This window comes from Pteronotus mesoamericanus, unplaced genomic scaffold, assembly GCF_021234165.1.
Source record: "Pteronotus mesoamericanus isolate MK-2021 breed Mesoamerican mustached bat unplaced genomic scaffold, CSHL_Meso_final contig_50, whole genome shotgun sequence".
Lineage (NCBI taxonomy): Eukaryota > Metazoa > Chordata > Mammalia > Chiroptera > Mormoopidae > Pteronotus > Pteronotus mesoamericanus.
In genome coordinates this window covers 8,288,055-8,303,573 of record NW_026555186.1, presented here as the reverse complement: position 1 = coordinate 8,303,573, position 15,519 = coordinate 8,288,055, and the positions used below count along the sequence as shown (strand labels likewise).

The 15,519-nt window shown below is 38.1% G+C and overlaps 1 protein-coding gene across 1 annotated transcript in view; it reads right to left on the bottom strand.

Annotated features, from left to right (window-relative positions):
• Positions 1-15,519, bottom strand: part of CTNND2 (catenin delta 2) — an 821,124-nt gene that overhangs the window by 794,084 nt on the left and 11,521 nt on the right. The window lies entirely within an intron of this gene.

Here is a 15,519-nt window from a genome sequence, read left to right as displayed (position 1 = left end):
CAGCAATGGTCTTCACTGACATTCAACTCAAGACAAAAAGGCTTAGTTCAGAGAGGCAAATAGTCATTTAATGTTAAAGGAAGACAAATGATGCCTATCTTCTTAGAAATGCTTTTTGCAGTTATTTAGTAGAAATCATTATTGTACCACCAAGAAATATGGAAGCCAAACACAGGGAAAAGATTGTGTTTGGATATTTACAAGTTCTCTGAATATGATTCATGTAAGAGAGATATGATAATCTTACAACCAAGAAAGTGAAAAGTTTATATAAAAGTGTCATCTTTCTTTTCTGGAATCATGGCCCAATTTACTGGTCTCAGCCCCTGCCTGCCTATCTGCAGACCTGGGACTGGCCTTCACACAGATTTTCCTCACTCTACTATGGAGCAAGCCATGTTGTCTTCAGCACACAAGGCAGATAACATTATGGGGCAGATCACGTCTGTTGTGGGGCTTTCCTGTGCACTGAAAGATGTTAGAAGCATCCCTCAACCCTACGAGCTAGACACCAGCAGCACCACCACCCACCCTCCCTTAGTTGTAAGGAACAACTGTATTCAGTCAGTGCCAAGTGTTCCCTGGAGGCAAAATTATCCCTGGATGAAAACCACGGGTCTACAGTGAGTCACTAACCTGTGTGGTCCCAGTTATTGTAATTGTTGTTGGGAATCTGTAAACATGGCTAAATGAGAGGGAGAAAGGCACATTCACTACGATTCCTTTCAGGATAAATGCTCTATTATTCTGAAGTTCCTTTTTGTTTTGTTTCAATTTGGTTTGGTTTTTTTGCTGCCCATCTGTTACTGACAGGGAGAGATTTCAACGGGTCTGAGATGGGAAGAGGAAGGAGTAAAATCTACCAACAACTCCACAGAAAAAGGGAAATGAGAGATAGGTACAGAGAGGCGGTATAATTACCAACTCCTTTAGCCTTCATAAACTGATTAAACTCCTGATACAACTGAAATAAGTAGCTTATTCATACAGACCAGCAAAGGAGTTAATAGCTTATTAACAGGGACCAGCAAAGGTTGAATCACTGTGGAAGGCAGAAGACACCCCTCAGGGACATCTATGTTCTAATCCTGGGAAGCTGTGAATATTTCATGTTATATGCAAAAGGGAGTTAAGGTTGCAGAGAGAATTAACGTTGCTAATCAGCTGATGTTGAAATAGGGAGATCATCCTGGATCATCTCAAGAAACTCACAAGTTCCTAAAAAGTGAACAAAGAAGGGCAATGAGGAGGTCAAAGGGATGTGATATGAGGAGTCAATTGGATGTCACTGGTTTTGAAGATGGAGGAAGGAGCCACGAGCCAAAGAATGTGGAGCCCTTAGACGCTGGAAGAGGCAAGAAATGGGTCCTCCCTTAGAACCTCCAGAAAGGAACGCGGCCCCTGTTAGCACCTTGATTTCAGCCAAGTGAGAGCCATGTTGGAGTTCTGACCTAAACAACAAGAGAATAGATTTGTGTTGCTTAAGCCACTAAAGATATAGTAATATGCTACAGCATTAATAAAAAACTAATACAATCAATTATAACGGAAAGCACATGAGGGCACAGGGCCTGGCTACAGGGAAGCTAAGCAAGTAAACTCTTAGGAACTAGACAGTAGAAGACGCCCATAGCTCAACGGCCATATACATGGACATACAGGCCCAGGGTAACAATCTATGAATATCGGGAGGCCCTGGATGACATCTGTGATACGGGAAAGTAAAAAATAAATCCACCTCAGGGGCCTCCTGGGAGAAGTTAAGGACGTTTTGTATATGAAGCATGGAGGACAGTGCCTGGCACACGTAAGTGCTAAATAAATATTACACTGCGTTTTCCCTGTGAACAAATAGAAGAGCTCTTGCCATAATGAAATAATCTTTCCTGTGTTGGCCTGATAACAAGCTACACTACTGCTCATGCAAAATGCACAGGGAGAGAGAGAAATCACGTGCCATTAGGTCTCTCTTAGAATCCCGAGAAGGATCAATAACTGCGTGCTATTCTTCATGGTCCCAATCGATACAAGATTCCAGTCATCATGAACTCACTCCAAGTCACTGCCTCCCTGACACCTTATCAGGAGCAGCAGATAAGCTGAAACAATTTTTCTAAATATCTGTAAGCACATCTATCATTGTGACAAATGCATGATACAGCGTTAAATTTTCTCTACCCAGCCTCCTTTGAATATCACAAGTCTGTATGTAATACCATATGATACTGATTCAAGCTTGTAATTCAGTGCTTTCTGGATGGCCAAGGCATAATGACCTTGCCTAGGACATTTGGCTGGCTGGCTAATACAAAATATATGGTGAAGCTGGGGAGAGTTTCAACAAGTTGTTATTCCAGAGAAACATGAACTTGCTAAAAGATGCAGTGCTAATTTTATGTCATGTTAATTCTAGACAGGAAAATTGCCCTTTGCTCAGACTTTGGACTGATTTCAGAAAACACATTTAATAATTACTTGAGGCAAGAAATAATTGCTGTTTTTGTTTTTATTTGTGAGAAGAAAATACGAAATCACCGAAAAACATTACAGACGAAGAACATCTCAGATTATTATAATCAGCTAATCAGAACTTTAATGAGCTGTTTAAGGTTTTCTCTCCTCCCTGAAGATGGCCGTTCTCTTCCATTAACAGGATGCTCTGCCACCCTGGCAGAAACCCAGAAAACACGCAGGTTCCTATTTGAGAGATAAACAATCCTCACTTTTAAAATCACTGTGTGTTAGAACTCAGAGTAACTTGAAAGACCAATCACCTTGTCCCTTAGTGACAGACAGGGAGACTTTTTAATTACTCATTCATTCAACAGTAGTATCTATGCTGAATAAGACCTGTGCAAATATCAAATAGACATAGATCCCTGAATCACACAGCAAATCAATTGCAAAGCTGCGATGCTAAGCCAAGAACTTTCACAGGATTGGAGTAATGCCAACTTATATTGTGACTTAAGAAAAAAATATATTTACAAATCATAAGAATATATTAAAAACCGAAGTAGACTCTAAGTGATGTTGGCTATCTCAGAGTTTTCCTCGTTTCCCCACTTAACTCCAACCAGCATGGAGCTGGGACCGCGGGCAGGGTCTCAGGGCCGCCTTTAATGAACCAAGTAACAACAACTGTGCAGCACTGAAGTGGCATGCACAGAGCCTCAAGATGGAGACTGGGTCTGATATTCACAATGTCATCGCTAATTGACATTAGGATGAAAAGATGCATGCATTTAGAATGCCTGGGAGACTTTGCTGGGGCATGATAACCCCTGTGCCGAAACACAGAGCAACTGTCATGCTTGAGTCCTGGAGAGGCCAGAAGGATGGCTCCCCACAAGCCAGAGTCATCCGTCCCATAAGGCCAATGGTGCTGAGGTGGAGGAGCCCTGCTCCACGTGGAAGCTGGCCCTGCTTGGTAGTGGGTCTAGCCATTCAAATGGAAAGGTAGTGATACCCATGCCGCAGCTATGCAGGCAGAAATATTGGAGGCCCAGATCTGCTCATCATGAACATGCTTTTGCAAAGTTCCCTGAATTAAATAAATCTGATGAGAAACTAAAAGTTCCCTTAGCTCAATTTCCTATAAAAAGGACATGTTAAAAATGCATCAAGTGTTCAAATGGCTTTGACAAGGCAGAACAGGAAAACCTGTCACCTCTACGTCTCTCTGAAGGGACAGAACGTCTCGCCCTGCCTGTTGCTATCCACCCCTCTGTGGCACCCCGTCACGGGGAATGGGTGCCAGGACCTGCTGGGGTCAGTGCCAGGAGGGAAACTCCCAAATTCCAAGTCAGATACAGAGGTTAAATTTACTACCGACTCATCAAGAACTAAGTTTGTTACCAAGATTTCTACAAGGTTAACCCTTGGTGTAGACTCAGGAATGAGGCTTCCCTCTAAGCCGCCAACACTGAGCTGATTGCTTGTGTGCTCCCCACCCTCCACAAAATGCATATGTTGAAATCTTAACCCCCAATGCCATGATGTTTTGAGGTTGGGCCTTTGGGAGGCGATTATGTGATGAGTGTGGAGCCCTCATGAACTGGGCTCCAGGGAGCTGCCTCACCCCGTTTGTCAGGTGAGAACACAGCAAGATGGGCCTCTAGGAACCAGGAAATTGGCTCTCATCAGACTGCAGGTGGTAATTAATCTTAGAGGCAGGCAACTCTACCATTTGACAGATGAAGTCTGAGGCTGCAAAGTTAAATGTGATGCCCACGTTTCTGTAGATCATCTAAGGTCAATATTAAAATGGAGATGTTGAGTAGTTAGAATTTGAACACTCAACATCACATTCCAAGTGTTCTTGTCAAAAAAATATATATGTGTGTGTGTGTTTGTGTGTGTGTATGGTCTTGGGGAAGGAAGAACTATTTCAATATTAAAAGTGTTATTCACTTTGTATCAAAAATATTAATATTGCATGTAACATATAAGCAATAGTAAGCCCACTATAATTTGAAATAACTAGGCTTATCAATGTCAAAGTGATTATTTCTAAAGTTTATGATGAAATAATAGACTTTATTCTCAGAGCAGCCACAATTAGAGTGAATGTGACACTATAAAGTAATAGGACTAGACTAAGTTAGTCCTTGGATTGTGGCTCTGGTTCATGACTGGTGACCTACATTCAAAATATGAAATACTTCATTCTCTGTATTTCTTTGAAGCAAATCTACAGAAGGCATTCAGTAAAGGCTTATTTCACAGATTCCCTCCTTTCTGTTTACCATTTAACTTCTTTCAGGACTACCTGATTTATAACAATCTGTGTTCTAAAAAGAAAGATTGTGACGTCTACAGAAACTGAACTGACAATTTACCAAGTTCTCATAGACCGGTAGCCCAAGACAGACTTTCTGGCATCTTCTAGAGGCTCAAATTGTGTTTCAGAAAGATCCCCATGGAATATTTGGTTCTTCCTTGTGATGCTGTTAATGTCTTAATCATTTAAAATGATGCAAGTCTTCAAAACTTCTGAGACTTGGGATCATATGAGAATAAAATCAACTGTGGTAGTAAGAGTTTTTTTCTGGAAATTTTCCTGTTCTATCATTGGGAAGGAGAAACAATTAAACATTTTTGAGAGGGACTGGGTAAAGAAGTAGTATATTTTTATTTGATAATTTCTAAATATTTCCTGCAGAAAACCTATTCATTCCTCAATAGTTATTCAATGGTTTCTTGCCTATCTGTTCAAAAGTCCTATGCAATAACAAACAAACAAAGCAAAAGGTACTTCCAAAATGTTTATAATGTATAGGGCAGAGCATACATGCACAAGTATTTTAAAGTTAATGAATATCATGGTGGTACCTGAAATGACCTGAATCAAAACTTTAAAATGGAAACAGTTACTCTAAACCATGGCCATCTTTTCCAAACCAAACAAGACAGCCAGCACACAGTGAGCTATGGTACACCTGCTCCCACAACCAGAGCACAGAGAGAGACTTATGTTGGGAGGACGAAAGTTTCTTCCCACTAATTGCTATATTTTTTATTGTTCAAGGTGAATTAGGTCATAAGGAAATTTTGACTCTCTAGGAGTTTACCACCTAATCATAAGTCTAAGATCAAAATAAACATATTGCATACAAGTCACCTCTCCATTCTGAAATAATTAGGAGAGATTGGATGGAATTTAAAATACTCTCCTTAATTCCTGGAAGAGCTGAATGGTCAACTCTATTCTCTTGAAAAAATGAAAAAAAAAAAAACTATGTCATATATATGATTGTGTGTATATATATTATATACATAAAATATATGTTAGAGATTGCATATATAATCTTTCAACAAGGTAACTTGAGTAACAAATGCATTTCACAGAGAAGGATTCTATTTCTATAAGACTACAAGTTTAATACAATCACAGAACTAAAATTAATATACTCACATTCCTTCAACAAACTGACTCTCAACACACACATACATATAATTTAAAAGGATATAAATATTTAAACAAAATAAGAAAACTTTACATAGAAAGTGAAGCTGAGAAAAAAAGTCCAAGAGAGTGACTTGCATAAAACATTATCTTAAAAACCTGCCACATAACCGTAAGCATTTAATAGTACTATGAATTGAAATAAGTATCCAAAGCTTGTACTGTTTTGCTTTGTATTTTAACCATTTTAGTTGGCTTTGAATTATAAACATTTTGTTAAGCTATGATGTCTCTAAGTTAACTTTAAAAGTAATTTGAATTGTCACTATACATGAAGCATGAAAGAAATAAACTACATTGGACATTCTGATATTTGATCCATAAAACATGCTGAATTCACTTTATGGTGTTGATAGTTAATTCTAAAATTCTTTTAGGATTCATATGTAAACATTCATGTTATCTGCAGGTATTTTTAAAACATTTTTCTTTGTTCTCAATTTGCTTTTTCTCTCTTTTCTTGTCTTATTGTGATGGCTTAGAACAAAGAATCAATGAAAACACACATTCCTTTGTTTTCATGATTAAAATGGCACTGTAAACCTAGATAGTATTACCTAGGTTAAGAATATTCCCTTTAATTCCTAGTTTACCACAATTATTAACTAGGAACTGGTATTAAAATTTACTGAAATGTTTAAAATGCTGATTGGAATGACCTCTGGTTTCTCTCCCTGATCCATTACCACAGGGAAATTTCAGTAACTGTTGGCAGCTCCCCTCTTTGTGTCCCCAGATTCTCCCTCTACCTTCCCAGCTCTGCCCTGTATCACAGGGATGCCTTGCAGGCAGTCTTCTGTGCATCTGTAGCAGTAAGCTTCCAGCTGAGTTTAGCCAATGGGAGGCCCTGGCAGTAGACAGCAGGCTGGATAGGAGGAGACTGCAGAGCATTGCTCTCCCTTTCTCTCACCTCCCATAGCCTCTCTGACAGCTGCTGCACCCCCTCCATGGCTCTATATCTTGCTGGATGGGCCTCTCCCTAGAAAATCCAGAGCTGGGGTTCTGGTGACACTGCCTTCTCTTACCTCTCAAGGCCATCATTTCTCAGTCTCACACTATTTACATTTTGGGGCCACATAATTCTTTGTTGTTCCTGAGTTACTTCTCTGCTCTGTTTGAATCCTCAGCTTTTCTCTCAACTATGTAACCAATCTCCTGCATTAAATACCGCCTGCTGTAAATGTTGAGGTCATCTGTGACTAAGAAAAAATATATTATTACTAAATCATGTTTGGACCCTTAGAAATGACTTTAGATGCATATTTGTAATAGCTGGCTTTTATTTTCTTCCTTCCCTTTTACTCCATTGCTCTTTTTTCCCCTAATTTCTTGAGATGAACACGTAGCTTATTAATTATCAATTATTCTTCTTTTGCAATATATGAATCAAATGCTAAATATCAGTCTCCATGTGCTACACTAGCTACATTCTTTGAGATTTGTTGTTTGCTGTTTTAATTGGTATTCAGTTATAAACATTTTATAAAATTCTTTATGATGTCACAAAGTTTTGAAAGCAATTTTGAATTATCTTTAAAGCATATAAGATATTATCTACATTTAATTTGCAAAAGAAGTATTTTTCAAAAGGTAAGGAAGTAATTTTTAACTCTAATAATTGATTTATATTTGAAAACATTCCCTCATATTCAAGGTATCTATTATTGAGAAGTTTGTATTTCATATTACTGCCCAAATCACAGATGGAAAATAAGGTTGAAAAAAGAAATTCCTCACTCTCAATAAAAATAATTATCATAATCACATTATACTGAAAATTATCACTGATCTTTAATTCAAAGACATAAGAGGATCAAAATGTGAAGGACTAATGCTTATTTAATTTGTGTAGAAGTGCTTATAAAGAGAAAGAAAGAAATACAGTTTCAAATTATAAACATCAAATTCTAAAAAAAAAACTATGTATAAATCCACCTAACAACTAAAACATGTAAGCGTCAAAGAGCAGTGTGCAAAATTTTGAGACTTTCTATACGGCAGAATCAAATAATTATTGTATATAGAAAAGAAATGCAGAATATTTCTATTCAAGCTCTCTTCTTTTAAAAATTGCTTTACAGAAGAGCTTAGTTTTATATACACGGAGAGAGAGGGACACAAAAGGAACAGAAATTTTGGAAGCAATAAGAAACGTACTCAGAGTTGTGATGATATCTTCTCCAAATTGTTTTTCATTTTATACTTGAAAAACTACATTAGCTTGTCTTAACCAACATGGTATAACAGAGATATAAAAAACTCTGTTATACATATTGTACATTTTCCTTAGCTGTGTTCCCTAAAGAATTTCTTCTCTGCTTTCTTTGCTCTCTCTCCTCACCAATATGTGTCATTTCTTGTAAAAGTTCACTCACTTGTCCCTGGGATGAGCTCCCCAGGGAGAAGGTCAGGTCCAAGTTAGGCAGGGTTCAGAGGACCCCAAGAAACAAACAGCCTTTGTACTTGTGTTTATTCCCATCTTCAGAGCAGGTCAATGCTTAGAAACACAGGAGATGCAAATGTTTGGCAGTGTTCTATCACCCAGATCTCAAACTACATACAATTATATCAGAAAACTCCTCTAAAGCTTGTGCACCTGCAAAAGTGACTGGAAGTTATTTCCAGACTCTGAGCTGAAGTTTGTAGCTTAAGATTCACTAACTACAATATTCAGTGTCTATGTTTTTTTCAGATATTATTTCCTAAGAGCCACGGCAGGTACCCGCATGCAAGCAGCTGCCCAGCACTGAGGCTCTCCTGCCCAGCCTCCACGCTGCCCTCCCCTACCTTCCTTAGACCCCAGGAGAAAACAGGGACCCACAGGAGCAGGCAGCACATGGACGTGGGAGGACCACATCTGCAAGGTGCAAGGGGAGATGCAGCCTCCAGGGAGTTCCGCCGCTAGCCTGGATGTCTCAAATTAATAACATTTTTCATTTCTGTCTCAGCAATTACACTGGAAGCTTTTTCCAGGGCTCTTCAAGGCTTCCTCGCTCTTTGATTGCCTGTGCCAGCTCCAGCCGCCTGGCGCAGCAGAGCTGCCTGCAGAGCAGCCTGCGGTTTCCATGGAGACAGTGCCCGCATGAAGGGGGATGGAGAGGCAGATGCCAAGTGGAGCAGCCCAATCTGACCACAACACCCCAGATCTGAGGTCCTCAGGACAGACACATCAGGAAGAACAAGGAAATGACTGAGATGTGAAAGAGAGACATTTAAAATTGGCAAGTGTCTGGATATGATGCACTGCTTCCATAAAAATGAAATAAAATCAGGTCTTCAAGTTTATTTAAAAATAATATATGTACATGCATATGCATATGTGTGTGGGTCTATATAGAAAAAAATGTGATCTCTTAACCTCTAGAAACAGAATTTCTGGTAAAGTTAATTTTCTTGGAAATATCAAAAAACAGCAAGATGCCTTTAGAGTGTGTGACCATTTTATTTGAGCATGTTATCATAATATTTATTCCCAATCATGATTCACATTTTATTCTGTGCCATTAATGAGACTTTGACATTTATTTCTTCCTACATTTAAACAAAATCCTCAGTTTTTATTTTATGGACAAGAATCCTGAAGCAAGTTTTGTTTTCCTAATAAAAACTATAAGGTTACAAAAACTAACTCCTGAAGATAAAGTATTATCTGTAAGCTGTCTAACTCATTCACAGATTCCACAAATATTTTTTTTCGATGATGTATAAGGGCTGTTCACCCGTATGCCATTCTCCCCATCCTCTAGGCATATAGTAGGACTGGGTTTCCCACTCCCTTTGAAGTTGAGCACCAACACATTAATACTCTTTGCCTCACTGAAGAGGACTGACTGACCGATGACCAACTCTCCACTTCCCTTTCTCCATCTCAGCGATCATGGAAGAATACACTCAGATGTAGGCAACACCAGCCTGGGTCCCAGCGTGAGTAGGATCATCCGAGCTTCGATTCCTACTTTCTGCCAACCCATGCTGAAGATGTACCAACTTCTACCCCCCTTTTTTCCTTGTTTGTTTAACTTTGAGAGTACATTTATTAAAGCTAGGAACAGTAAAACAAAGGAAGGGCTTAAGATAGAAGAGACAAGATCACAGCAACAGGAATGTAACAACCGCTGAAATTTGGGGGCTGTTTGTTAAAGCAGTATAACCTCGCTTATCCCAATGAATACACAACCTCCTTGTTTAAGATATTATGCTCATTTGTATGAGGTACCTAGAGAATTATGACATTCTCTCATCAAGGTCACAGTCTGGCAAATTAGCAGGTATTTCATGTAAAAGAAAATATATGAAATTCGTCAGAGTGAATAGAAAATAATATGCTGTAAGGGTTCACTTTGGGCCGAGGTTAGGACTGGAAGGCCAAGTGCAAGAACATGGCATTTAAAACAGTGATGTTGAAGAATTAATACATCAGGAAGAAGGTCTTCTACCTACCACAAGAAAAAGCGTGACAGTCTATAACACACCATAAAGGGTCAACAACTATTATCATTGTTATTATTTTTAAAGTGAGAAAACTGCAGAGCCCATAGTGTCCATGAGACTCTGCCTGAGTACGTCCAATAGAATCTGAATTGGAGAAAAAGAACTAATAATATTTTAGTATAAGACTGTCCCATGTAGTGTTTGGACAGACACTGGGGGGGAAAAAAAAAAGAAACCCAGCAACTATTGTTTACCTACAATTCACACTTAACTAGGTGGCATATATAGTCACTTGCTAAATCTAGGAACCCTGGGTATATCCTGGAGATAGTACAGGTTGCATAGGCTGGCTAGTGGCTGGGTGTTAAAGTGATAAGTAAGATGATTCATAAAATAAAAACTAATTACTTTTTTTTTTTTTGGTTTTGTCAATGGAAGAAGGTAACGACTCCCACTTATTTGTTAAAAAACTTTCAAAACATATGATTACAATGTCTTTTTCTTCTCTAAAGCAACATACTAAACAAATGCATCTAGTAAGAAATTTTGCAAATTTTAAATTATCCATATCATATAATAATAGTTAGCCATCATCAGATAAAAACAAAAGTGGATTTTGTTTTCTACCGCTTTTTTTTGTAACTTTGAGAAGTTATTCCCCCTTCCCTTACTTTAACCATAAATCTAGGACATGAGTGATAAAAAAGAAAGTTAATTCCAATGTGCTGTTTATTAATTAACAAATCAATTTAATAACAGTTGAAGCCTAGTAAAATCAAACTGAAATGTCCTCTTCTTTACTGAGATCTTTGAAAACTTTGAGCAAACATTTAAAAAACTTCTAGTGTTAAAATTAAATTTGAAAAATGACCTTTATTTTTTAGGATAGTTTTACATTTACAGAAAAATTGCAAAAATGGCACAGATTATTCCCATATACCCCACACCCAATTTCCCTTATTACAAACATCTTACATTAGAGGCACAGAGTAACAGCCTGCTTCCCGCTGCCCAGGGCCAACATCCCAGCTGATAGTTCTTGAAGTTTCTCAGGGACTTGCGTTAATTCTTTCCAGCCTTGCCAACCTTAATCCAATCAATGATTTCCCCCATGACCCAAGAGTTGGCACATCTCCCATAGCACTTAAAACACAAGAGAATTTGAATCTCTGATTTGTTATTAACCCACTAAGTGGTGAATTTGGGGTAAAGTATAAATGTAATTTTGCAGTTATTAATTAGCTCCTCAATTAATGAGAGTAATGATTAGGTTTAAATTGCCATTTTTGTAGGTCAAAGGCAGTTGCATGTTAGCAATTCAAGTGGTCCTAACCAACACTCTCAGCAACATAGCTCTGTAGGCCCAGATCTGTGTTTTTCAATTTCCCAGAATGACCCGTAAATAAAAGACTTTTCAAGGCATGTGCTACCCTTAGTCCATAACCAGGTGTGGGTCCTAGTTCCTTCTTTGTGTAAGACTCAGAGCCGAAAGCTCAAGTTATTAGACACTGTGCTGAATGCCAACAGTGCAATTGAGTATTGTGAGGAGGGGCCAGAACGCCACCTTCCACAGAGCTCATGAGGTGACCAGCACCTGGGCGTGTGTGGAGTGGACACATATTCAGTTATAAACCCCCAAACTGCTCTCCAAGACTAAACTGTGTGTGATTTTAAGACATAATTTACTGACACATTCAAAGTTAAAGATGCAGAAATATGTAGCCAATGCAGTGCTCCAAGAAAGAAACAATTTAATCCAAATTGTTGCTTGAGGAAATAGCAACAAACTAAACATCAAAGGAGCCACTTAACACACTCTTGTTAGGGAAGGGGAACCTCCCCAATCTATTGACACTAGTTCAATAACTTCAAGAATTTTCTGAGTGGAGGCTTTATATTTCAAAGACATAATTTGACTAAAGGCACAGTTAATTTAAATCAAAAAGGGATTATAAAAACGGAGGAGGGATTTTTGTGATAGCAGCATCCAAACATGAGATATGGAGGTTTATAAAACTTCTTTTTCTGACAATATTAACTGAAATTTCCTATGAAATGAAATAAAAGTAAACATGCAATTACTAAAATACCATACTTAAGTCACATAAATTGGCTTCTGATATTTTATTATGTTGCCATTAAAAAATTCCATATCCCTAACATATTAATATTTATTTACTCTTTGTAAAACAGATAATAAAATTCCCAGCATATTTCATTTAAGGCCTTTTGCCAAGTGTGACATTTGGATAATTTTGTAGTAATTTCAAATAATTAACGTCTCTTTCAGTTGGTAAAATTCCAAATCATAGATGGCGTGTTCAATTTATTTATATATTGCTTTATTTTGTTTAAATCATTTCTATTTTCAGTTTTAGTTGATATACAATATATTAGTTTCAGATATATATTGCAGTGATTAGACATTATATAACTTACTAAGTGATCATCCTGATAAATCCTGTACTTGTCTGACACCATATGAGGGTGGACCCCAAAAACCAGTATTTATTTTAAAAATTGTGTTTTTATTATTACAGTTTAAACTTCAGTCAGCTTCAAAGTACTCTCCATTTGATGCAATGTATCTATTGAGACATTTTTTCCACTGCTCAAAACAGTTTTTGAGCTCATCGATTTTGATGCCTTTTAAGTGCTTCTGCCATTTTTTGTTTCACCTCTTTCATATTAGCAAAATGTTTCCTTTTGAGGACTTTTTTTTCATCCAGGGAAACAAATAAAAGGTGCCGGGGGCAAGACTGGGCAAATAAGGAGGGAAAGGCAAGATAGTCATGTCATTTTTGGTCAAAAACTGCTTAACACTCAGTGCAGGTGGGCAAGTGCACTTGTAAATCACCCACCATGAAAGGGGCAAATGTGTGGAAAGAGTCCTCAAAAAATTCACTGAAGCTGAACTCAGCCTCTCACAACAACGCCAGCTGCTGCGCTGATACAGATGGGCTCCTAGAATACTCAGCTAGTGGGAGAAGCCTGTACTACAAGGGGCCCACCCTCTAGAAAATAACTGTTTTTTTAGGTTCCCCCCTCGTACACAGTTATTAGATACCAATGACTATATTCCCTATGCTATACTTTACATCCTTATGACTAAAATGGAAAATGTAATATAAATTCACTTTGAGAAAATAAATCTACTTCTGAGAATTACATACAATATTTTTCACAGTTTTCCCTATACTTAACAATGCTTTCTCTTAAGATAATGTCCTGATTTAAAAAAAAATACAAAAAGTTCTCATTTAAATCAGCATTTCCCTGTGACTTATGGTCCACTACTTTTCTTTAAAATGACAATTATTGTTCTGTGGAAATATAAACTTCGTATAGTTCCATTTTTTTATTCTAAAGGTAAGTTTAATATCCTCCTCCAGGAAAATTCCCGGCATATTTGTATTTCATTTACTATGAGACAACCTGCCTTTGAAAAACCTGCTGTACTTGAGGATGCCAGGAAATCATGCAACAGCTCACTTGAAAGGCAAAGGCATTCTACTAGATCTGCACATGATAACCTACCAGCTTATTAACTAATCATACTGATCTCTGACACTCAATCAATGATAGATTATCTGTCTTCCATCTTGCCATTTCAACATACTCCGTGATATGATTATTATATATTAAAAATTTATCCTACATGGGCATCCATTTAGAAGCCAGGCATACATCAATGCTAGTGGGTTCCTACTTGTCCTGTATCAGTATAGGATGAATTTTAAATCCATTTTAATGACCAACCTTCAAAGAAGAGATAGGGTCTGTGGAGGTAATTAGAGTTAGATTATGTCAGGAGATTAGGTCTTCATGAGGGGATTGGTGGTTTTATAAGAGGGAGAAAAGGAGATTATCTATCTCTCTCTCTATCTATCTATCTCTATATACATACATACATACAGAGAGAGAGAGAGAGAGAGAGAGAGAGAGAGAGAGAGAGAGATGCATGCACCAAGGAAAGGCCAGATGAGGACATATAAAGAGGGCAGCAGTCTGCAAGCCGCAAGAGGGCTCTCACCAGGAACCAAATTTATAAGCAGGCACCTTGATACCTTGATCTTGAACTTTCCAGTCTCCAGGACTGTGAGAAATAAATGTCTATTGTCTGAGCCACCCAGTCGGCAGTGTTTAGTTATGGCAACCTGAGCTAAGACAGTCTCTTACAGTGTTTTCATTCACTGAAGCCCTTGCGAAGTCAGCATCACAAAGGACAAGCCATTGGACACTTCCCCCCTCACTGCTGTGACTGAGGGGAACATGGCTTGCTCTTAGATTTGGATTTAGGTAATATTTATGGCACTCATCATGGTAGTCAATTATGCACTCAGTGCTACAGAGCAGTCTCTAGACCTGCTGTCAAAATGCTCTATCATTTTTTCCTGGTGATTCAAATACAGTTTCATAAAGTCTTCTGACTTAATGATAGTCCATATAACATCACACACCTGCACGTCACATCTAAATCTCACACTGCATCTATATGTTTAGCTTGACATGCACAGGCAGCTTAGCTGCTTGATGTGATGGTGGCAAACTTTTCCAAGTTTCAAGAGAATCACTGCAAAGTGTTGAGAACCATAAACATGTACAGGGATAACTCATCTGCCTTCTCAGGGTCTTGTAGAGCATTTAAGAGCAGCCCTACCTTTTGCCAAATGACCAGCAATACCTAGTTTTGCAGATACATTAGCAGGGAACTGATAAGTATCAATGCTTTACTTATATGAAAACTACTCAGCAGAAAATTTTGAAATTACTCCTATAGTATATGGGCAGCTACTTAACATAAGTCATCAGCATACTAATTGAAAACTATTAAGGTACCAATAAGAAACAGAATTTCCCCTTATATATCCACAGCCACTTCACTCCACAGAGTAAAATGAAGAAGAGAAGTCAATGGGCACCAAATACAGCGGTGTTATCACACAGGATGTTGACGGAAACTGTAAGAATAGCTGTGTTCAAAGAGCCTCTTCTTTGGTCAGAACTGGAAAACTCATCTAGCTGCCAAATCCTGGACCCGCCCCACCTCAATCAACTGGAATGATTAATAACTGTGAGAGACAGAATGCATTTTTTTTCTTTCTTTAATCTTCATTGTA